Genomic DNA, 26054 nt, shown 5'->3' with positions numbered 1-26054 from the left:
GCAACTGCTTCTAGACATGCAAAATTTATTTTATGCATAGTTGAATAACCAAATGTGTCAGACTACATTTCACACTTCTGGGTTTTGTAACGCGGAAGTAAATGATTGCAGGGTAAACTTCGATAGCGGTGAATGGGAGACCATGACATATATGATTTTTGCTTACCCATTCACATAACAAATATAACAGGACTATTACATATCCACAACTTTCCATATAAAGAAAGAAAATGGAGAATGATGGATTACAGCCATCAGAAGAGAGAAGATTAGTGATGTCCAGTTCTTTTGAACCAGTTCACCAAATCGGACTGAATCGTTTGAAACAGTTTGCATCTCCTGTCAATGCTGATCCACAAGTTACTCAATCTTAACCGGTCTCTCGGAGATGCCTGACACTCTGAATCGAAATTAGCCGATAACTGGAAGTAATATGATCCTAGAGCTGGTAAAATCTGCTTTTGCCAACTCTTCTTTGCAATGAACCGCTCCAACTGGTTTACAAATCAGACTGAATACTCCAGTCGCAACAGTTCTGGAGTCAACAGTACACTGAACTGAGAATCACCTCTTTCGGAGGGGTCCGACATCCTGAGAACCGATGAGCTGCCGACATTGAGCATGCGTCTGATTAAGGGCAGAAATGTATGTTTCAGCTGTATTTTGCTGAACAACAGAGAGCGTAACAAATAAAACATAATGGAAATAAGTTTATGACTTCACTGTATTGCCATATTATCAATGTATGAAGATGATCCAATCAATAGTTCTCACGACAACGGTGCACTGATCCAGTGACAGCAGCTCTCGCGTCAACAGAACACTGATCAGAGGACAACAGCTCTCGCGTCAACAGAACCCTGATCCAGTGATAGCAGCTCTCACGTCAACAGAACCCTGATCCGAGGACAGCAGCTCTCGCGCCAACGGTACATTGAGTCAATCACAGCAGTTCGCAAGTCACCAGTACACTGAACTTAGAATCACCTCTTTCTGACATAATACTAAGAACAGCTGATCAGTGAGCAGCTGATGAGCATGTGGACTTGAATGAGGGGGCAAAACGTTTCAGTCGAGAAATGTAAAAGTATTTTACTATTGAGTATTGTGCATGCAGATTATATCTGAAGCAGTGATGAGCTGGATCATGGTTTCTGTAAAAAAGGGTGAGTTGATTAAGACTAGTTTAATCACTTTATATGCTTTAGATATGTGTAGAACATCCCCTTTAAAAATGTAATACATTTATTGAAACACAATAAACGTCAAAATTTATGATATAACCATCTCCTATTTGCCGTCACGCAAGCATCCATCTAAAACAACAGGTGAAAAATATAAATGTATATTTTTTTAATGCTGCACTTTATACTTGGTGAGATTTAAAAGGTGCACTCAGTAAATTTAGTCTTTGTGTTATCTTGGACTTAACACCATCTTGACACCTAGCGGCTTGGACACAGCATCATTTAAAATCAGTAGTTTTCAGTTTCAGATGCCATTGTAGAAATTAAGCATTCAAAGTACATTTAATCAATGAGTTAACGTGTTAAATAACATGGCTACTGAGATTAAGCAAGTAGTGTTCGGCTGGTCATGTGATTTTAACATGGCAACCCCCATGTGTGGACCCTCTCCATGTAGAATAAAATAGCTTTTTTTAATTAAAAAAGGTTACTGATATGACTGGAGACTTCATTTTAATGTGTGTGGTCATGATTTCCTACATATTTTGCAAAATTACATTTCAAGTCTTTAGGAGTTAAACTTTTTAAATGAGGAAAAAATTACTTAGTGCTAGGGATGGACACGAGTACTCGGACGTGGCAGCAATGATCGATAATGAAAAACGATGATCGATGGTGATCATGCATGATGTGACTTTACTTAATTCGAAATTCAGTGACAATTACCTGACAACTAAACACAAACTTGTAAATTTTTAAATTGATTACGTTGTGCTATTGAGGGGTACATTAATTGTCAGAGAAGTCGCATAGCAACCAAACTGATATACAACGCTGCAATGCAATCATTACGATAATCAAAACGGAGTTTAATTAACAGTGTTTTGAACACCTGTCTAAACACGTTTTATTATCATTTAATTTAAAAGAACTTTGACTCGTTAATGGATATTATTGAATAAAAGTGAATGTTTGTCACTGACTGTAAACCTCCCTGCCCTGGGTGACGTAACACACACCTGCATCTCTACGAAATGAGTTAAAGATTTCCAAACAAGTTTTCAAGTTAGAAGTCATTCCATTGCACTTTCCTCAGTTGAAAGGTGGAAATTCCGACTCTCCAGAGCTGAATGGAATGCTTTATGAATCATTACAGCAACAACAATATGGAGCATCGCGTCCATTTCCCCACAGGAGCGAAAACTTGGGGAGACACACACATGGCAGTTTGACTTAAAACATATACAGCAGGCAAGTGTTTCAAACAGCTAGACAGAGTGCAGGTAAATGGAACAGAATGCAGCGTCTTCAAAACTGAACTTCAACTTAACATGCATATTAAAAACATGATGGTTATGGTGTCTTCTGTTAAGCCAACTGTGATTTCAAAATAGACGGCGAAATCAGCGTGAGGAAATTCTTCACCACCGGAAGTCCATGATGCGGATTCCCATTGAGATGAATGTCTTTCACCCACAAAATTTTGTCATAGGAAGTTATGTGGGACAATGCCTTTTGTTTTAGGTCATTTGCAGGATTCTCATAAACAGCACTATTCCTGCAACCCGTTTTCAGATGACTGAAATCAAGAAGAGTGAGAACTGTTAACATGCAGGTGTTCCATGAGACACGCTCCAGCTGCACGCCTCTGAACAAACAGCGAATCAGGCACGGGCATCGATGGCTTTTCTGTCATCTGTTCTTAAAACATATAGTGTATTTTCAAACGCAAGTCTTTGTGTCTAACAGCATTCTTGCCATGTGTCACTGCAAGACATCATGCAGCTCGCCCGCCACAGTACATGAAACGGGCAACCTGCACTTGGCGGGTAGTGACTCACTGGTGCTAATTTCAAAACATGGGCAATTATTTAATATATTTGGCAACTTGCCAGCTCCATGGTTTGGTCATTTCCCAATATTGTCAAACAATGAGGGTCGATATCAGCATTGGGATATCTATCAGATTTCATTAATATCCGATTACATCATCCTATCGCTCAGCCCTACTGAAGATCTACCATCACTCAAAGTTTAGTTCAATTTTTAGGCTAATTAAACATCCGTGAGACAGCCAATCAAGGTCCTCAGAATCCCCTTAATTGATCTTGTAAATTACCCCCAGGTGTGTTAAAGGAGGGTTGGAACTAAATTCTGCTGGTGGGAGAACATGTTGCTAGTAAAAATCAATTGGCTAAAAACCAGCGCACTGTTGACTGTGCATTTTACACATAACATAGCTGAATTTGAATTCCTTCCGGACAAAAAAAAAAAACACTAGCACTTTCATGCTAATATTAACAAATCGCACGCCACAATTTTATACAAATATTATATTTAGTTACATACAATATCCAGTTAATTAAAACAACATTTTCACAGAAGGATTCTAATGAAAATGCAGACATAAACTTGGCATAGAGACAAAGAGCTGTGACCTTACACTATCTTCAAATGCAGACCACCTTCTGCTTGGGAGATAGCAAGCATGACTAGCCAATGTACAATCAAAAGCATAGCACTTAAAATTAGTCACTTGGGGGAGGGGTGGAGGAGGAGCATGACTAAGGTTGCACCATAGATTTTGCAGGGGTGCTATGATCATTTAAACAAACAATCTTATACACTTGGCAATGAAACATGAGCGATATTACACATAACTAAAAGTGAAAAACATGACGGTTTAATTTTATTTTTCAATAATTAATTAATTAAATAATTTTCATTTAAGTAATGGTTTTAGATTAACTGAAAACGATCAACGTTAAATAAAATAGCATAGTTGGTCTCAAAATATCAGATTAGCTGAAATTACTGCTGTAGCACTGCAGTGTAGCTCCGCCCTCTTGCTACTGAGCAGTACTCTGCTAGCAGACAACGGAAAATCACTGGAGCGTACGGATCATACCATTTCAAGAACTGAGAGGGGGAGACACTTTTACTTGTTTCAGCAGAGGAAACAATCTGCAGTTTTCATTGTTTGCAAATGATAGAAAACAATTCCCTTACCTTCTCCTGTAGTTCCAGCCAACAGAAATGCTGACTAAGAGGCCAGTTGGCATGTAAAAATTTGTTTAATGCGTAACTCAAGTTGTTTGTTGATGAATAGGCAAATATGCTGAAATAGTGAAAAGTGCTTAAGAGGGTTTTAGCAGCAACTTTATAAACACAAATTTCCTTACTCTCCTCTCAAAACAGCCAACTACAATCAAATGTCATATTAGCACACTATATAGCACCATTCTCCCTGACTCAGATAGAGGAGTAGGGGAAGGACAGGGCTAGGATTGTACCATGGATTTTGCAGGGGTGCTACCATTAATATTTAATTCAACAAATTTAATTCAACAAACACATTTATATACTTGGCAATAAAATTGAGCAGTAAATACATCAATAATCACATAACTGCAGAGACATACAATATTGGTTTATTTTAATTCATATAAATTGATTTATGTATAAGCAAATTAATAGCATTCATTTCAAGGTAGACATGCTCTGAAATAGAATTGAAACAGAGAACTACTCAGAAATAGCGCAGTTAGTCTCAAAATATCAAATAGCTGAAATTAGTGCTGGTGCAGTCACACTGTAGTGTAGCTCCACCTTCTTGCCACCAAGCAACGCAGCAGAGAAGAGGATGGAAAATTACTGGAGTACGGATCATACCATTATAAGAACTGTGAGGTGGAGACACTCCAACTTGTATCGGCAGAGGAAGTCAGGTGCAAAAAAAACAGCATGAAAAGCCAGACAGTTTTCATTGATTGAGAATAGAAGAGGACAGCTTTCAATTATCTAACCTCTTGAAGTTACAGCCAAAATATATAAATTATATGAAATTAAAAGCCAGTTGTGTAACAATTCATGTGTTTAATGCATAAATTCAATGTGTAATAATGAAGAAACATGAGAGGCAAATATGCTGGTGTTGGAGAAAGTGCTCCTTTTAATATAGGCACAATCCTTTTCTCAAGCTTTATGCCCAGTTGCCTCCCTGGTCTGGGGAGCATTCACTCCTTTAATTGCGATAAAGTAAAATAAAATTTCTAGCGGCTTCAACTACAATCAAATGTCATAAGCATACAATTCAACATTTCTGTGGAAAACTAAATATGGCGACTGTCTGCATCAAGAATTTTTCTATACAATAAATTTTTGTAGATTAGTTCTGCATATTTTTATCAAGGATCTAGTTCACAAGGCTCATTAAACTGTACAGCAGATAAAGTGAGCCATGTGAGAGAGGTTTGGCTACATATGAAGCATGTAAGTTTGTATGGTGCTACATTCCTCGCTTCAACCAACACCTGTGCCCCAGACTGTTGAATCTGCAGTAGGAAAGAGATTTTGAAAAAGGTGGTAGGATTGTATACCTAGAAACAGCAAGTGGGCAAAGAAAAGGGAAATCTGATATCTTTGCTCTCAAATTACAGAATGTGCGAGAAAAGAAAACTCTCCGCATGATAGAAATTGCCTAGCTATGCAAGTATGCAACAAACAACAAAAAAAAGAAGAAAAAAATATAATAAATTATGGTTTCAGGTCTAAAGCAATATGGGAGCACAGAATCCTGAAATTTCAAAAATAAAATGCATGCAATTAATTTGCACATTAAATATTGCACTCAAGAGACAAAAGGTGTTTATGTTAAACATCATTCTCATGAATTATATCACAAACTTAGTCACATATAATGTAATCTTCGAAAATTGCAGTGTCACCTAGTCATTGGTGATTTGATGGGTCCTTGAATCTACAACATTTCTGTGGACAGATTATCTATGAACCAAGGTTATCGCCAAAGGTCTGCCAACTAGAGAGTTTCTCACTAATTTACTGATTGGTATTCTGGATTAAGAAACGTGTCGCCAACTGATGACAGTCCAATCCTGACATTGACAATCCATTTCATCTCCCTCTTGGAGTCTCTCACAAGAACCACCAGATGAATTGGCAACAGCGCACGTTTCACAAGGTGGAAACTGCAACAGGGAGAACACAACTCATTGCCTATTCAGAACACACTGGTACATATGCCTGATAAAAAGTTTGACTTCAGTATACTTGACTTAAGTCTTTCTCTGGATGTAATGTGCATCTTAAAAATTGCCTTGTTTTGGCAAAGGTGTTGTGGGTACTTTTTCTATGTTAAAGTTATTTTTCATATCCACACTTAATGTGCAAAGACCACACTGGCTGAACCAAGACTACCTGTTTGACCGAACAGGTCAGAAGGTGCCAGAGCTGAAGAGGTGATAGGAGTGCTTGGGAAACCTGTTTCGTTCCATTATTTTTGCTATTCCATTTGGTGTCACTACTTGTGCAGAAAGGACACACTTCAATTCAGCGTACTCCTGGTCTGTTTTCTTTATGCTGCTATTCTAACTACCTTTTTTCCCTCAATGCATTAAACTGAAAATAAAGCTTGGATAATGGAACAATATGGACCAGAGATCAGGAAGGTCTTCTCATTGTTTTTGTATGCAACAGGTAACTATGCAGTCTAATAAAGAAGCCAGACAAGAACATTTCTGCATCATCACAACATTGTAATGTTGTCACATGAAATTTCCGTTAAGCATCATATGGATGGCCCAATGGCCCTCAGCCAGTGTGAAAGACATTTTGGACAGTTAATGGATCTGTTACTTACCCTATTGGGACAATGTTCTTGCTATCAATTGTGCACGTGTAGAGCAGAGAATATCAAATGCAGATGAGCGAGCAAAACCAGACAAGCGAGCATCATTCCTTCACCCTGTTCCAAGTGTCTTGGAAGCTTGGAATATGTGTTGTGCTGTAAGCTGTGGGTTTTCAGCAAAGTCAGTCAGGTACCAGCAATTACCGTAATTAGGCCCTTAAATCTCATAACAAAGTCAACATCATGCAAAATTTAAGCTATAGGTGAACGGGTGGCCAAAAACCCTTGGTCCACTAAACACTTCCACTTAAGATGATAATACTGTAAAATATAACTAGGCCTATATTTTGCTTCTAACATATCATTTAAAAAAAAATCTAAAAACATGTAGCCCAATTACACCAACTTAAACTTCTGGAAATAACAGTGTAGAAGAACGAAAGGCATTAATGTCAACTTGACACACAATTCTAGCTATGAAGACTTGGTACATAGATTTGCGAGGGTAGTTGGAATCCTGGTAGGTCGTTTAGTGTAGAATAGCACCAAATGATCACATGATAAAGGGCACAGTTATGATTCTCACTGAGATTTTATGAGATGCAATAAACAAAACAAAAATCTGACGTAGAATGATGAAATATAAAGTTTTTATGGAATATTATAAAAATTACTATGCAAAGCAAAATAATACTGTTTGTTAACTGACAAGGAGGTTAAATACTCAGGTTGAAGTAACAATGAGCATTAATGTAATGGTTTTTCCTATACAATGCACAATGGAAAATGTATAGCAATCCAAGGCTTAATTAGGCCAAAATCAATAAACAAAAATTCAGAATAATACCCAGATAAGAGAGGGCACAATATATTTTAATCACATTTTTAAACAACATTACTTGTTTCATGTTGAAAAATGTCCAACCCAAAATGTAGCAGCCTAAATCAGGAGTATTACTCATTTTACAATTGCAAAAAGCCGATTTGGTTGTTTAGTACTGGAATAGTAATCAGCACCCCCTCAGGAAAGAGAGATGAAGTGGAAAATTACAGACCAGAAAGGACTGCACCACTGTCTGATTACACATAGGGGGAGACCACACCACTTGACAAAGGATTGCCCTAGAAAAGGACACTGAATAAAATAAAAATAGGCTTTGAAAAATACTGTTAATAAAGTAAAAAAAAAAAAAAATGAAAAGATACAGTATTAACACTATTTTGCCTAAATTATGTTGATAACAATGAAAGCTGCATTAGTTGAAACAATCAAACAAATTGTGGTTAATAATCAGATTTTCATTCAATGCAAACAATACAATACATTGAAGGAACAGTGCAGTATTTATTTAAGACATTTAAGTTAAAGAGGGAATGTTTAAGTCCTTTTACTTGCTCTGAGCCACCACATGAGCCAATCATGAGCTGCCACATGACAGAGAATGAGCATGGGGGAGGGGTGACAACAATGGGACAGTACCATATGCTGTGTGGGGGATTTCAGGTGTTGTCTAACCACTGGAAGTGGTGTCATTTGTACAATTTGCCAACATTTGTACAATTTCACCATGACATTATTGTGAGGGTAATAAAAAGTGAAGGGTGTGTTTCAACCTCGAAATAACTATACATATTTTTACATGTCAAGTAGTATTAAAGGAATAGTTCAGCCAAATATTAAAATTGGCTGATAATTTACTCACCCTCAGGCCATCCAAGATGTATATTACCTTCTTTCTTCATCAGAACAGGATTTAAGATTTTAAGGTCAGTATCACAGGGTTTTAGCTTCATCCAATGCAAGTGAATGGACACCAATATTTGACGGTCCAAAAAGCACCTTTTAAAAAGATAAAAACTTTTTAATTAGCTATTACGGTGTTTTTCACACAAACGTATCTATTAACTACTCATGTGGATTACTTTGATGCTGCCTAAATATGCTTTTTGGACCGTCAAAAAATGGTGTCCATTCACTTGCATTGGATGAAGCTAAAAACCTGGATACTTTCCTAAAAATCTTAAATCTTGTTCTGATGAAGAAAGAAGGTTATATTGGATGGCCTGAGGGTGAGTAAATTATCAGCAAATTTTCATTTTTGGGGGAACTAATCCTTTAAAGAAATAGTTCAAACCATTTTTGTTTTCCTCTGGTTATTATTGGTGTTTTGGTTGCTCAACAAAAACGCATATGGGATTTTACTCTGTGGAGCAGGAAGTGGTCATGTGTCTGTCGCTGGGGAGAGAGGAAGCGGTAAGGGCCATCACCTGGTGATTTAATGATACATAGCACCTGTGTCTTGTTAGAGTGACAATGGAGATGGGCTTGAAAAGGCCACCGAGAACACCAGTAAGGGAGAGAGAGAGAGCGACACGAGAAACCAGTGAATGGCGTGTCTTAGTAAATGTTTTATTTTTTATTATTGGTGAAGCCTTTGGTGAAGCTGAAAAGCCTGGTCTTTATTTGTGTGGCTGGAAAGCCTGTGCCTTTTTTGTGAAGCTGAACGCTTGAATAAAAGCTGTACATGGACGACTGTCCCGCTCCCTTCTTGCTCAAACTTGTTACACTGGTGCCGAAACCCAGGACTAAGAAGGACGATGGACACCTCACCACTGAGTGAAGTCATCCGCGCCCTGGCTAGCATCTAGGAAACCCATCACCAAGCCCTGCTCACCCAGGAGAGATGTTTCCAGAAGCTACTCCAGGTCCAGGCCGAGGAACGGCAGGCTCTACGGCTGGCTAGCTCATGGGAAACTGAAGACCACTGTCCTGCAACGGGTGGGCCGCACCCCTGAACAACATCGTCAGCGGTTCTGCTCCCTTACGCTGAGTGAAGTTGGCCACCCGTTTGCGTAACAGCTCCGGGAAGCCTGCCGAAAATGGGTGCTAGCCGGGGAAAGGCGCAGTGTGGAGGATGTAATACAGCTGATGGTGCTGGAGCAGCTGACCGTTTGACTGCCCGACACATTTGTGTGTCTATCTTTTTGTTTAAATTCCTTATTAAAATATTATTTATATTGTCAAGCCGTTTCTCGCCTCCTGCTTTCCATTAATACCTTTACATACTCCTTTTGGACTCGTGCAGCCTCTATGTCTGTGCCCGTCACAGTGAGTAAAGACTAAGAACATTTTGTAACATTCAATTAATCGATTTCAAAACTATCGGTCGATTAATCGGTTAACAGCATGTTCCACCACCTTTGTTATCAGCATCGGCAAAATCGACTAACTGTCTACCTCTAGTAAGAATTTCATGACAGTGAGTAAATTATTTTGGGATGAATGAACTATAACTACATGACAAAGGCTACCAAATCTATAAATATTCTATAGATGTGGCAGGTCATATTGTAATATTCAAATACCACAATAATCATGTCAAATTTTTACAATAAATATTTGTTTGAGATGACAATAAAATATAGTATATCTAGAATACCAAGTAAATGGTGCCAGCTTGATATTGGAGTCCTGAAGGAGAATACTAAGAGCACAGATGGCTGTTTACAGCGACTCGTGGTATATACTGGAGTTATCCATGGCTATTTTAAACCTCTACATGAAACAAAGTATTCAATATTTTAGCCACTGGTTGTTGACAAAATGGTAACTGAAATTCACCTTCTTCTGTACTTAAAGACTTATGATTAGACTGAATAATGGCAACTTGTTTTATAGCATTGTTTTATCCCAAAAATAATTTCTCATTTTGGGGATGCTACTGTGAGTGAATTCTCTCATTAAATGTTATAATATATATATATATATTCTGCCATAAAATTTTACTAAAACCTTTCTCAAACTAACCGTCATTGATTTATTTTCAAGATGTCAGAATTAATGTTAAATATTTATGAAGACTATCTTTAAGGCACAGTATTAAGGAATGTGAAAAGTAATATTTTACATTTTACAAATTATAATGCATTATCCATTCAGCATTAATAGCTAGCGACCTAAATCACAGTTGTTCACAGTGCCGCAATTCAATCAGGAAGTAAAGCTGTGCTGCCACAACTGGTTTCAGCCAGTTCTGCCTTATTTTTTTTCACTTAGGATATGAGAAGCTCTCTTTTCCCTTCCATTCCGAATTTTTATTTATTTATTTTTCGTCAAGCGTTTATTTTGACAGGAATATTTAAAAGCATTAAAAAAAGGCACATTTTCCTTAGAGAGTCTGTTTTTTTTCCAAGTAATTGCACTATGTATGATATGAAACAAACAGGAAGAAATGACCCAATTTCTATATATTTCCCTGTTTTTTCCAATTAAAAGAACATCACAACAAGGAACTGAAATATACCACCATTTATTAACAAAGCTTAAAATCATGGGCTGCACTGTACTCATGGAATCGAGTTAGATGTATTGTACTTCCCAACACACAGCCTGTATCTGGACTTGCATTTTAAAGTACACTCATACCACATTTCTTTGAATAAACTATTTGTCAACAACTGTCACACACAACATAAATGTGTAAACATACCCAGGAAACGCATTGCACGGCAGCACAGCTACCCTGCGATTCAAAGACGCAGTCTTTCCCCTCCCCCCTTATGAGCACAGTGAATGTCAATGAGCAAGTGGAAAAGTACTGACAGAACGGGCCATACCACTTAAGAGACCTTTAGGGGTGGAGCGGTTAAGCTTAATCTTATATTTAATATAAAAACAGAATATGAGCAGACCCTCGTTCCAAACAAAGGAAAAATAATAAATATCTTTAGTATAATAAAAATGAAGCAATTGTTAAAGCTGTGGAACAAACCAGAAAGCACATTAACAGACATCTCAGAGAGATGTTTTAGAGCGTTTCATCCGGAAAGCATCGCTTTCTATTTAACATCTGTTTGACATCTTAAAAAGAGCAGATTTGTATACATTCTAAATCATAAACATCTCAAACACACTGCTGAAAGTTACTTTTGACTTCAGAGTGGAAACGTCTTGTAGACATATTGCAGATGAGCAAACAAGCTTAAAAGTACAACTTCCAGATGTTAACACACATCAAATTGATGTCTGGGTGATGCACTTGTGCTATCAGAGAAGCAGACAGTAGGGGTGGGAATTAGCAGGGACCTGGTGATACATAATTGATATCTGGGTCATGGTAATATTGTGTTTGTTTATGTATAGTGTATTGCATTTTCAAATTAGGGATGTGCAAAATAATCGATTAATCGAGTATTCGTTCTTCACCATCTACACGGTAGTATTAAAGTAGTATAATACTAGTAGTATTAAAAACACTACATGAATCTCAAATTGACTATCCTTTGCACATTGGACTAAATATAATGCTAAAATGATACTGTTTGTTCTCTCTGAATCTTTAACCAAATCTCACAGTTACAACTGAGTCCACTGGGGGCGCTGCGGATGTGTGTCGTTAAGGTGTAGATTGAGCCAAGATCTTGGATAAGAGATTATGGCGTTGTTGGTGTGATTTCAAGAAAAGCCAAATGTGCCAACACTTGCAATATTTTGATTCTAACTTAATTGTACTTTATTGGTATTTGTTTTTTGTTAGAGTCATGCATACCAACTGTTGAGAATATATGGGAGAAAGAAACTGTGAAGCAGTACGAGAAACTGGAAAGCAGACCAGTATGCATGCGTGTGAAATATCTGAACATCGACAGTGCGTATTTTCTATAAAGCCAACTTGCATCACTTGTTTTTCTGAATAAGAACGTGTGAACAATAAAAATGTGATAGTCTTTAAGTAGACTTAGAATTCATTCATGTCCATTACCCAAATGCTGTCAGTATTGGTTTCCAAGCAAACTCTATGTGAGTGCATATGTTTTCTCTTTTTTTCCATTTTAATAAATGCATATTGTTCCTTTAATTTTTTTCCCAAAAGCATAGTATGTTTAAGTTAGCTTATTTTATAACAGTGAATAAAACAGAATATTGGTGTGCCGTATGTGTCATACATTCATTTTAATTAAGGAGTAATTACCTTTTTTTTGGATTAAAATACTCATCTACAGAATTTACTGGCAGCCATATCACCCTAAAGCTCTTGCTTGGTTATCTACTGAAGCCATGTAGGGTTGAGCCTGGTCAGTACCTAAGGAGACCTCCTGGGGAAACTAAGGTTGCTGCTGGAAGAGGTATTATAGAGGCCAGCAGGGGGTGCTCACTGCAGTTTGTGCAGGTCCTAACACCTCAGTGTAGTGACGGGGGCACTATACTATAAAAAGTCCTTCAGATGAGACATTAAACTAACTCTTGACTCTCTGTGGTCATTAAAAATCCCAGGGCACTTCTGGTAAAGAGTAGGGGTGAAACCCCGGTGTTCTGGACAAATTCCCCCATTGGCCCTTCTTGATCATGGCCTCCTAATAATCCCCATCCATTAATTGGCTGTATCACTCTACTCTCTCCTCTCCATTGATAGCTGCTGTGTGGTAAGGGTACTGGCGCACTATGGCTGCTGTTGCATCATCCAGGTGGATGCTGCACACTGGTGGTGGTCGAGGAGAGTGCCCTGTTCTCTGTGTAGAGTGCTTTGAGAGTAGTGTCAGAAAAGCACTATTTAAATGTAACATTCATTCATTCATTCATTACTTACACCCTGAGAAGTTTCCCTTACATAGCCACACAAACCACGTTCTCTGGTAGAAACCTTGGTTGGTCAACCCTTTCTCTTAATCCCTCAAACTAGTCTTTCTTTGTATAGTCATCATAGATTATGTGGCTCAACAGATCCACCATTACCCACTTCCACTGGCATTGACAAAACAGCGGAGAGTACACCAGTGAAAGCTTGCAAGATCTTAAATTGGCTATACAGAAAAGAAAAAAATGTATCTAATGACTAACAATGAACTCAATCTTCCCCTCATCCTTTTCACTCAACTTAAGTGCATGTGACGTTATTTTCATCCTTGTACCCGACAGTGACGGTTTCTGATATTTCAGACGTTAGACACTGTCCACAAGATGTCAGAAGATTGCTTGCCAAGAGTTCTAAAAGCTGTCCAACTCCATCCTGTTCTCTGGTGCTAGATCAACAACTCAATTTATCTGCTCAACTGTATCACAAAATTGCTTCACAGGACACATGTTTGCCAAACAAGGGGGCCATTTCTGGGCGCTAAACAAAGATAAATGCACCTCCAATCAAGCCTGGAGTTCTGGGAAAGAGTACTTTGTCCATTTGAAACCCATTAAGGTGACAGATGGACACCAAATGTTGCAGATGGTAAGAAAGGACTGTCCTAAAGTTTCCTAAATAACCACATCTCCCAAATAAGCCCAGTGCTTCCACTGGCCTGATCTGTTCAAATCTGACAAGATAGACCAAGATAGGCACTTGATGCAGACTTGCAATGGCTGTCGCATGCGCGTGCGTGTCTGTTAAGTCCACGAGAGCGTAGGGTGTCTCACTCGTCATTTTATGTTTCAGAAGGGTGATCATACTGATGCAAGCTCCACAGCAGACTTCTACCCGACAGTTTGTTGGGCAATACGCTGCAAAAAATGTGGACTAGGAGGAGGACCGCAAGGGCTTAGGGTGCCATTTGGGACAGGGCTATAGGTCCAGAGTTTACCAGATGCATACATTTCTGTCCACTCCAATTGCTAGAACCAGGACTAATCATAATATTCTTCCTGTCTTCAAACATCTGGTGTCCAATATCAATTTTCTCTTGTCCACAGAGCAGCTCAGTCCAGTGATGTAATTATTACCAAAGGGACACAACAATCTCAATTTCAGGCAAAGATCTTGAACAATGCATTATAGATGTACATCCCACAAATGCCATCTTGCCTTCCAGATTTCACATCTCCATGGAACTCTGTTTATGGAACAGTGTCATGAGAAAACCCCAATAGCCCCTTTCCAACATTGAGTTTTGCTCCTACCCAAGAGGGACTTTCTGGAAGGACGACTTTTCCCTCTAGCATTTACACAAAACAAATGATATAATGTAGTGTTCACCGTTTTTCTTCTGACATTATTTGCACGTGTGATAAAATTGCAACAACAAAATCGCATCGATGAAGAATGCTAGAATCAGAGCTATGCTTTTGTTAGGCTGTTTTACACAAACGGTTTCTGCAGTTTACAGTCTTTACATTGGGCATGTGAGCAGCACGGTGCTGCATCCCTGAAGCCACAATGAGAGGAAGGATGAGCTACTCAGCCTATTTTAACTGTGCAGTACACACCAAACACATCAGAAAACTTGCACTATAATTTTTTAAAACAATGTATTACAATAAAGGCTTTTAAATTAGATTTCATGACAGCTAAGTTAATAATAGTTCTCAATTACCTATACTCTTTAAAAACATCATATTATTTATGTCTATTATCACAGGAAAAATAGTAAATCCAAAAAATAATTTTCTGTATAGTGCTGCAACCGTCACACAGCACAGATGCGATGAAAATTATCAGCGCTGCTCACCCCTCATACATACATAATATGTGAAATAAGCAATAATCTTTTGATACTTTTTTGGTTTTATGTTATTTCTGTGAAGGAAATTAGAAAATTAGCACAATCCTCTCATGAGTAGGCTAGCAGCTACAAATTTGTTTACTCGTGGCAGCTGCCACAGGGCCAGTACTCAGATGAGATCTTTGAGGGGGGCATTTTGAACTTTAGGGTGGACAAAAGTATCTTTCGTTTCACCATCCAACCAGAGAACGGGAGACTTGGTCATTTTGCATCCAATCGGCCTGGGGGCATCAGAAGTTTCTGTGGAGCACAAGGAAATTCTAGGGGATGATGCCCCCCAGCCCCCCCTTAGACCTGGCCATGGACTGCAGACTCTTGAGTTTTTCATTGGTTTGTGCATCAAAAGTGTTTGACCATTCACCTCCCACAGTTCATTTCTCTTCAAAAGATGTAGATACAACAACCTTTCTCTTAAAAATATATTGATACAACAAAATAAAGGGGAAATTTTTTTTTTTTTTTGTAGTTTCTAATAAGTTCATAAAACATGCTTTTGTCCCTGTAGTGGGAGAGGGCCTAATGTGTCCCTGAGATGGAGAGGCCAAACCACCCTTTTAAATGCATTAATAACATGCATTATGTCCTGGAATACACCAAATGGAATGTCACGGTGTGCAACACATTACGCATAGGTTGCAAATGTTACCAAATTTATAGTTTATACATTTTAGGTGGAGCGTGTGTACCAAGTGTCACTATGAGACTCTCTTTTTTGTTTTTTGTTAAAGTGATAGTCTTTACCAGTTTATGGAAAAAGATGCAATAAAATGAAATGGTGACTGAGGCTAACAAGCTGCAAAACATCTCTTTTTGTGTTCCACATGAGAACACTGTTAACTTCATGCATTAGTAAAGTATTAATGTAGCCTTACTAAAATATTAAGGCACAATGGCACTAGCTTTAGAGGGGGCAAAATTTACAAGGATCGTGTTGACAAAAAAATATTTTTCAATTGATTTGATAAAATTGTTAATTTTAAGGAAAACATTTTTTTTTTAATAAGATAAAACAATAGCATGAATCAGACCCTCAAAGCTTTGATTAAGCCTATATCATGCGTTGCAATTCTACAATGGCTGAGGAAATAAAAACCTGTTTTTAAAAAAAATCTGGCTTTATGGGCTAATTTTACTAACTTTTGGTGCTTAACAACAGTAAAAAAAGTGATTTTAAGAATCAAAATGGTTTAAATAAGGATTGCAATTAATCTGCCAATGTTTTACCCAGCCCAAGGATTTATAATTTTTTGAAGAGTATTTTTGTGATTCTTTACATTATGTTGGAGCAGAGAATGTTTTGGAAAAGTATTTTTTCATTCTCGTGAATAACAGATATCACAGAGTTATGTAAGAAATATCACATAATTATAATAGAATTTATCAAAGTTCACGCACGTAATTAATTGCATTTAAAGATATTAGCCTAATTTAACACATTTATTCATTTTGACCTTATAACTACTTAAATGTGTTAGTGTGATACTAAAAATCCAAAAGCCTGAACTAGGACTGCGTGGTTAACTCCAAAAAAACGAAATTCAATAATATTCCATATATTTATTATAATATTTGTAATATCTTTCTGCCACATTTATTGTGGTGGAACTGCGTAGTTGACAAGTTAATGTGGATAGATAACAGGTGCCAGCTGGTATGTGATAGCTGTGCAGTATGTGTAAACCTCACTCCCCTGGCCTCAAGAGGCGCACTAGCGACTAATGCTAGTGGCTGTAGCATTTAGACTCCTCGTTAGCACACCCGCCTCCCATCCCGTCTGACACTGGTTTGAATCCCGCTCAGAGTGGGTCACGCAGGACCGTTTACAGTGGTGCTGTGACCCGGATGGGAGTGAGGTTTAGGGGGGTGAGTGTAACGGGAGTCAGCTGGTACGTGATAGCTGTGCAGTATAGTGTAAACCTCACTCCTCTGGCCTCAAGAGGCGCACTAGCGACTAATGCTAGTGGCTGTAGCATTTAGCCTCCTCATTAGCACGCCCGCCTCCCATGCCGGCTGACACCGGTTTGAATCCCGCTCAGAGTGGGTCAAGCAGGACTAGTTACATTGGTGCGGTGACCCAGACAGGAGTGAGGTTTAGGGGGGTGAGTGTAACGGGACTCAGCTGGTACATGATAACTGTGTGTTATATGTAAACCTCACTCCCCTGGCCTCAAGAGGCACACTAGCGACTGATGCTAGGGGCTGTAGCCTTTAGCCTCCTCATTAGTGCACCTGCCTCCCATGCCAGCTGACACTGGTTCGAATCCCGCTAGAAGCGGCCAGAGCAGGACCGGTTACATAGACAGCAGAGCAAAAAAATTCTACAAATAATAACACTTGTGTTCTGTGGCACTTTCAAACATTAATCTGTTTGAGTATCCCAACTAATCCAATATACCAACACTGGCTCAAACAATGAAATGAGTTTGGGGAGGGACCAGCTAACCAGCGGGGTAGTGTTTCAGGAAACCTGTTCAAAAACAATAATTCATTTAGCAAATCCATTTAGTGACACTTATAGCACAGAAATTACACCCTTTTACTTTTAAGAAAATACTTTCATTCATTTATGTGACAGTGAATCTGCAAGGGTCGTTATGACGAGACATAATTGAATTAGGCATAGGACCAGACTAACTTTAGGCTAGACTGATATAAGGAATTAAAAAAATAACTATATGTGCAGCTTTTTTTGTTTTGTACAAATATTCACACTTTTTTTTTTACACACTGCCCAAAAGCTTAGTCCAATGTGCGAGGAAATTACATTGTCTCTTTTGAAAAACAAAACCAACAAATCATTGCAAGATATTTGTTTTAAATTTAACCAGCCACATGCATGCAATGAAAATAACATGCACATTGTTTTGTAAGAAAAACAACTGGCGACTGGAGCTAATCAACTTATTTAAGTTGAATTACGTGACCGTTAAAATCATGTGTATAGATCTAAGTGTAGTCCATGTTTAACATCTCAAGATAACAAAGAAGAAATAAAACATGTAAAAATGCTGCATTTTAAAAGTTAAAACTTGTCTCAGCGGGACAGACATTTCGTTTAGCAGAAAGTCGGAAAACTCACCGTGTTTTTTGATCAGTCCGATGCGCGTAACAGCCAGTATCTCCAAAAAATCGTTGCCACAGGGATCTCTGCTTGTTATTATATGCGTTTAAACTCAACGCATCAGCACTCGCGGGATCAACGGCTGTCAGCACGCAACGGAATAAGATACAGTCACACAGACGGCGCACAGGCTGACTGACTGTAGACTACAATGGAAGCGCGGCTGTGACAGCGCTTCTACAGCGTTGATTGCTTGGTGATTCGCGCTCTCTCTTTCTAGCGGGCGGGGGGGTAGATGTTGCGCGGGACAACACGAGGGTCGGAAAATAAGCACCTCCTACCTCTCTTGAACGTTTTCAGAGTGGTCAACTTTTAAAATCCTTCAGCAACAGCTAATGTGCTGGGCAAATTTAATATGTTGTCAATGTGTTCTTATCTCTTAAGTTTAATATTTGTTTATATCACAGTGTAGATCCATTAATATAAACAATTAATAAATGTATAGATGAATCAGTAGATTGTCTGGTTTGATGACTTTAGTGACAATATGATGGACAAATATCTCTTTTACAGTGAGCATGTTTTTAATGACACTGTACTTATACAACATGTGTTTTGAATTAGTGCACTGGGTTTCTAAAGTAAAGACGTGTGTTACCAGTAAGGTTGATATAGGTAACAGTCTGCAAATTTTGACCTTTTATTTATAGATTGAATAACAGAACAATAGAATAATTGTTCTTACTATTTAATGTCTTTAAAAAAAACTTTCCTTTTCTGTCTTTATTCTGTGCTTGCTTCTTTACTACACCAGCTCATTTGAGAACTTGGCAATGCGATACTGTATAGATAATGTTGACTTGTATGACTAATTACTTACTATGTTATTAATGTGTATGTCGCTTTGGATAAAAGCGTCTGCTGAATGACTAAATGTAAATGTACTTGTAGCCTACCACGATATCTCATGTATGTAAACTGATGTTTAACTTTACATTTTGTATTTTATTTATCCGCTCAGCAAACAATACAAGAGGAAACGACATGAATATATGAAGTGTAAGAGTGTTTTGAAATTAAAGCACAAAGTTCAGCCATTTTGTTGATCATGTGAAGCATGTGGTTTCCCTTTGTTTGAAATGTCTTCTATCTGCAGTACCTCCAGCGGACGGAGGGGGTGCTCGTTCACAGATCAGACAGACACACATTCGAATTTTACTCACACTGAATCTAAACCAATATGAAACCAAATGGATATTTGCATACATGAACAATTAATAAAATATTGCTATTCACCAGCCATATAGGAAAACCCTGTGCTCTCTTTTCGCTTTAAACTCTGGAACACAGCAGTTTTCACTGGACAGAGAACTTTGTCTTTAGAAGTGAGAGGAAGTCAAATGTGGTCTGACAAATATGAACGGAAATGCTTAAATATTATCCAAAAGTGTTGTAATTTAAGTACCCAGAACGCTTAGGAAATGTATTTGTAATCATAGAGAAGACAGAGCATTTGGCTCCTCCTCCTCTTCAAAGCCAGCCTCTGAAACTGCCAAGGAAGACGGTTTGTAGTTAATAGTCTAAAAATACCTACGGTGAATGATGTGCTCTGAATGAGAGTCACTATATATCAGTGACTCCACAATGACGCTGTTTATTATGGTGACACTGTGTGGGACGCGCTTTATAAAGAACATTCTTAAAAGAGAAACCCTTCAGATACACGCTAAACACGTACATAGACCTTGTTGTTAACTTTCCCGAGATGTTTTCATCAAGTTAAAACCAAGTTCCAGCGTATTTGCAGAAAGCAGAGACGTCGGGGAATTCGGATGGGCTGCTGTGTGTGTGAACTGAATAGAGTGGGCCGCTCTGATGTTACATGCGGCAGTCAGTGGAGTTTTTCAGTACTGAGGCAGTTCAGTTTCTTGTCCAGTAGCGTCCCCCTCAGGCACAAAGTGTGAAATACTGAGAAATGAGACCATAGTTTCTTTTCTCTCTCTCTCTCTCTCTCTCTCTCTCTCTCAAATCAAACATGATTGTGTACAATATTGCCAAAGCATTAATACACAAAACAGATAATGACAAAACAAATAATAATAATAAAATAGTAACAATTATAATTAAAATAAGGTGCCAGGTAATGAATAAAATAAAAACTATAATAACAGTATACACTATACAATATAAAATAAAATAAGCATTTCTCTCTCTCTCTCTCTCTCTCTCTCTCTCTCTCTCTCTCTCTCTCTCTCTCTCTCTCTCTCTCTCTCTCAAATCAAACATGATTGTGTACAATATTGCCAAAGCATTAATACACAAAACAGATAATGACAAAACAAATAATAATAATAAAATAGTAACAATTATAATTAAAATAAGGTGCCAGGTAATGAATAAAATAAAAACTATAATAACAGTATACACTATACAATATAAAATAAAATAAGCATTTCTCTCGCTCTTTCTCTCTCTCTGTTACAAAGTCACTGAAACAAATGACAATGTCATTTTGTGAAACTGGTCAAACAGTGCTTTATGGCAAGCCAAATTCACTTTTATTCATTCGCCAGATATGAATTGTTGATTTCAACAATTACATTTTCACTAGTTATAATAAAAATTCTTAATATCAAGAATGCAATTTCCACTAGTAAAAATGTTAATTTTTTATGTAAAAAATTATGTAATCTCTTGCAGAAATCACATTCTTGACATCAAAAATGGAATTTCAACTAGTAAAAATGCTAATGTTTTATATTTTTAATTGAATTATCACTAGTAATGTTTCACACAGATATGTCATTAACTCTTATTCAAATCACAATTATTGATATAAAAAAATGTGTTACTAGTTGAAAGTCCAAATTCACATATCAACAATTCTTATCTTACTAGTAAAAAATAGAATTTTTGATATCAAGAATGTAACTTTGGGGGCCTGGGTAGCTCAGTGTGTAAAGATGCTGACTACCACCCCTGAAGTCACAAGTTATAATCCAGGGCGTGCTGAGTGACTCCAGCCAGGTCTCCTAAGCAACCAAATTGGCCCGGTTGCTAGGGAGGGTAGAGGCACATGGGGTAACCTCCTCGTGGTCGCTATAATGTGTGGTTCTTGCTTATTAATGTCATTTCTACTAGTGGAAATCCCCATTTATGATATCATCAATTGATATCCAACTAGTAAAAATAATTTTTTTTTTTATCAGATATTCAGTTTTCATTAGTGACCATTTGAATTTCTTCTATTTATAATGTAATAGTTACTAATAAGAAATACTTTTTAGATATCATTAATTACACTCCAAATTACTGTTCCTTTTCTGTCAGTCACTCAACGTTGTGTCGATGTAGTGACACTATGGGTCCCTCTTGGGAGCCCCAAAACACTTCAGATCTTTGAGAAAAGGCCAATGAAAATTGGCGAGTGGAATTTGCATGCCACTGTCCCCAGACATACGGGTATAAAAGAAATGCCCACTTTCATTCAGATTTTTTCTTTGTAGCCGAGCGGCTGTGAGCTGAATACTACTGCTGTTCCATTCACCTCTGATAGAAAGCATATGCTCTTGGATATACCTCCAGTGGCTTTCTCTCCTTCTGCACGCCTAGTGCAAATTACGCCCCCTGACGCTTCGACAGCGATACTAAGAGAATATATTTCTGCTAAAAGAGTATATTTCCTCTGTAAGAGCAAACACACTGACGTGAACGTTTCCGTCTTTGTGTGATTCCTGGATGCGGTCATTATCTCTCCACCTCTGACACCCGCGGGCCACAGAGGCACTGAGGCAGCATTTGTGGATGGTTCATGTTCTCATTGCGAGAATATGACCATGGCAACGTTGCGGTCGCGGCTTTCCTTCTTCCGGGGGAAAGCCACTCGAGCCATCCCCACGCTGCGCCTTCTACCTACGGGTATGATATCTCTCTCTCTCTCTCTCTCTCTCTCTCTCTCTCTCTCTCTCTCTCTCTCTCTCACACACACACACACACTCTCTCTCTCTGTTAAAAAGTCACTAAAAAAATGACAATGTAATTTTGTGAAACTGGTCAAACAGTGCTTTATGGCAAGCCAAAGTCACTTTTATTCATTCGGGATATTTGCTGGAGGCGATTCGGTCTCGCCAGGTAAATTCTCGTGGACCTCCAGTCCCCCCATGCTCTTTTCCCCCTGTTGAGTTCCGAGATGAGACCAGCTTGCCTCATGGCCAGCTTAATGTTTCTTTTGGGGCTCGCGAGCAGGATGAGTTCTCAATCGTATCATCAGAGAGCGCACTGGCGATGTCAGACAGCGAAGACTCGACTGGACTGCCACCTTTGGGTCTGAAGCAGACGCAGAGCTTACCGCTATGCTTGCCTGGGCTGCTGCAATTATTGTGTTAGACTGGAACCCACCATCCTCCCCTGAGCCCTAGATTATTTCCTGGGTTCCTCCGCTTAGCTACAATGCGAGAACGCTGCCACCCTGCATGCGGAGATCACAACCCTTCTTCGCAAGGGCATGATAGAACCTGTCCCTCCAGCCAAGATGAGGAAAGGGTTCTACAGCCCTTACTTCATCGTGCCAAAGAAAAGCGATGGGTTGCGGCCAATCTTGGACCTGCGAGTTCTGAACCTGGCCTTCCACAGACTCCCGTTCAAGAAGCTGATGCAGAAAAACATTTTGACATGCAGCCGGCATCAAGATTGGTTCATTGCAGAACATCTGAAGGACAAGTTCTTTCAAGTCTCAGTTTTACCTCGACACAGACCCTTCCTACCGTTATGCTTTCAACAGCCGGGCATATCAGTACAAGGTCCTCCCCTTCAGCCTGTCCCTGTCCCCTCGCATCTTCATGAAATTCTCAGAAGCAGCTCTTGCCCTGTTAAGGGAAGTGGGCATCCACATACTCAACTACATCGAGGACTGGCTAATTCTAGCACACTCTCGAGAGTGGCTGTGCGCACACAGGGACCTGGTGCTCAGGCACGTATGCCATCTAGGGCTTTGGGTCAATTGGGGAAGAGCAAGCTCTCCCCGGTTCAGAGCATCTCTTTTCTCGGCATGGCATTAGACTCGGTGTTGATGATTGCGTGCCTCACAAGCGAGCGCACGCAGTCAGTGCTGAACTACCAGAACTCACGCCCCTCTGCTGCCACTTATTCAGCCCTTGGACAGATCTTTCTTTTCTACAGGCAGGAGTTCCCCTACTGCAAGTGTCCAGACATGTCATGGTCACCACAGATGCCTCCAAGTCAGGCTGGGGTGCCGTGTGCAATGGGCACACAGCCACTGGTTCCTGGAAAGAACCACGGCTGTGTTGGCACATCAACTGCCTAGAGTTTCTGGCTGTACTGCTCACACTGCGGAGGCTATTGCCATTGATCCGGGGCAAGCATGTGTTGGTCCGGTCCAACAACACAGCAATGGTAGCATATATAAATCGTCATGGTAACATATGTTCTCCTCGCATGTCGCAACTCGCCCAACATCTCCTCCTCTGCAGTCAGTAGTGGCTGAGGTCGCTGCGGACCACTCACAACCCGGGCAGCCTCAACACCACAGCAGACACACTGTCGCGTCAGGCGACACTTAGCGGAGAGTGGAGACTCCAACCCCAAGTGGTCCAGCTGATTTGGGGTCGATTCGGCAAAGCACAGTTAGACCCTTTCGCTTCCCAGGAATCCTCCCACTGCCCAATCTGGTATGCAGTGACAGGAGCCCCCCTTGGCACAGATGCGTTGGCATACAGCTGGCCCCGGGGAAGGTGCAAATACACATTCCCCCCAGTGGGCCTACTTGACCTTGCACAGACCCTTGTAGCACCATATTGGACCACCCAGACTTGGTCCTCGGACCTCACACTCCTCGCGACAGCACCTCCCTGGCAAAGTCCCCTGAGGAAGGAACTTCTTTCTCAGGGATGGGGCACTCATGCCCAGACCTCTGGAAGCTCCACATTTTGTCCCTAGACAGGGCGTGGAAGACTTAAGTGGTCTACAGCCCACAGTGGTAAACACGATCACTCAGGCCATGGCTCCTTCTACAAGCCAGCTATTCCCTGAAGTGGTGTGTATTTGCCAAGTGTTGTTCTTCCCATAGCGAAGACCCCCAGAGATGCGCAGTCTTTCCTTCCTGCAGGAGAAGCTGGTGGGACGGCTGTCCCCCTCCACACTGAAGGTGTACGTAGCTGCTATAGCAGCACATCACGACGCTGTTGAAGGTAAGTCCATTGGTAAGCGTAACCTGATCATCAGGTACCTGAGAGGCACCAGAGGGCTGAACCCTCCTAGGCCGCCCCTCTTTCCCCAAGGGACCAAACAGAGGCTTGCCCAATGGATCGCCCCCTTGCGGGTTTGAGCACACTCTACAAGGAGTGTGGCATCCTCGTGGACAATGGCGAATGGCACCTCTCTAGCAGACATCTGCAGAGCAGTGGGCTGGGCAACACCCAATACATTCATGAGATTTTACAATCTCTGGGTTGAGCCGGTTTTGTCCCATGTTCCAGGTATGAACAGGTAGAGTTTGGTAATACTGAACAGCTGGCCGACTGTATCGCTTGCATATAGCGCCTTTCACCTCCCCTGAGGCGTAAACATGTGCTTTTACTCACACTCGAGTTCATAAAGTCTTGGACCCTGTATGTCCTTCCTCCCTAGCCCTGTGGCTCATGAATTCAGTGGAGGATTTCACAGCCAGACCCACTAAGGGTACTAATATGCCCTGTACTGGGATAGGTGCTCCACAGGTGCCGATTACTCCGGTAACCCCCTATGATGTTTTTTCCATGCTACGGTCTCCCTGTCGGCAGACCTGTGTCTCCCATGGGCAGAGCTTTCTCTCCCCGCCTCTACAGCGCCCCGCCGCTCTCCCCCTCAAGTGGAAGTATCCACTGACACAGGTGGAGGCGTGGCTTCTGGGCCGACCTGCTGGAGTTGCAGTGATCCGGGACACTTCCAGGATCAATGCCCATGATGGAGCTGGGGACTGTGGCTCACTATAATCCGTTGGCAGGTCACCTAGGGGAAAGACACTGAACCACTTAATAGCCCGTTTTTATTGACCGGGCATTGGTGACGATGTCCGCAGGTGGTGTGTGGCTTGCAGTGAATGTCAGCTGGTGAATCAGCCGGCCACCCCAAAAGCTCCCCTTTGAGAGAATTGGCATGGATCTCATCGGACCATTACAGCGGTCAGCACGTGGACATCGCTTTGTATTAGCAACATCTCAGCACTTAGTGGTGCGAAGGCACGCTTCAAAATAATCTCCCGGGTGTGGATTCCGAAGAAATTCTCACCGATCAGAGCACAACTTTTATGTCACGAACACTACGGGAGCTCTATGAACTATTGGGTATTAAATCGATTCACACCAGTGTTTACCATCCGCAGGCCTGGTGGAACTATCTAATAAAACCCTCAAAAATATGATTTGTAAATTCATGCATGAAGATGCTAGGAATTGGGATAAATGGCTCGACCCCCTTTTATTTGCAGTACGAGAGGTCCCGCAAGCCTCCACTGGCTTTTCCCCATTCAAGCTGCTGTATGGGTGATGCCCACGAGGGGTGCTTGATGTCATCCGTGAAGCTTTGGAGGAGGGACCTTCAGATAGCAAGAATGAAATTCAGTACGTTCTTGATCTTAGACCAAAACTGTGAAGCTGTGAGCGCTGCAGTGTGTTCA

General features: G+C 40.1%; 1 protein-coding gene across 3 annotated transcripts in view; it reads right to left on the bottom strand.

The window, feature by feature from the left end:
• The window catches only part of atf7ip (activating transcription factor 7 interacting protein), a 51752-nt gene extending 33116 nt beyond the window's left edge, over positions 1-18636 (bottom strand). For 2 of the 3 annotated variants that reach the window (XM_052137555.1, XM_052137558.1), the window contains exon 1: positions 18401-18636. The gene's annotated coding sequence lies outside the window, so the exon portion shown is untranslated. Of the gene's footprint in view, positions 1-4196; positions 4382-18400 lie in introns of those variants that run through there. The other variant, XM_052137557.1, reaches the window with a different exon arrangement.
• Positions 18637-26054: the final 7418 nt, after the last annotated feature.

Source organism: Xyrauchen texanus, chromosome 11 (genome assembly GCF_025860055.1).
Source record: "Xyrauchen texanus isolate HMW12.3.18 chromosome 11, RBS_HiC_50CHRs, whole genome shotgun sequence".
In the NCBI taxonomy this organism is placed as follows: Eukaryota; Metazoa; Chordata; class Actinopteri; order Cypriniformes; family Catostomidae; genus Xyrauchen; species Xyrauchen texanus.
Note: the sequence above shows the minus strand (reverse complement) of the source record. Positions and strands in the feature narration are given on the sequence as shown.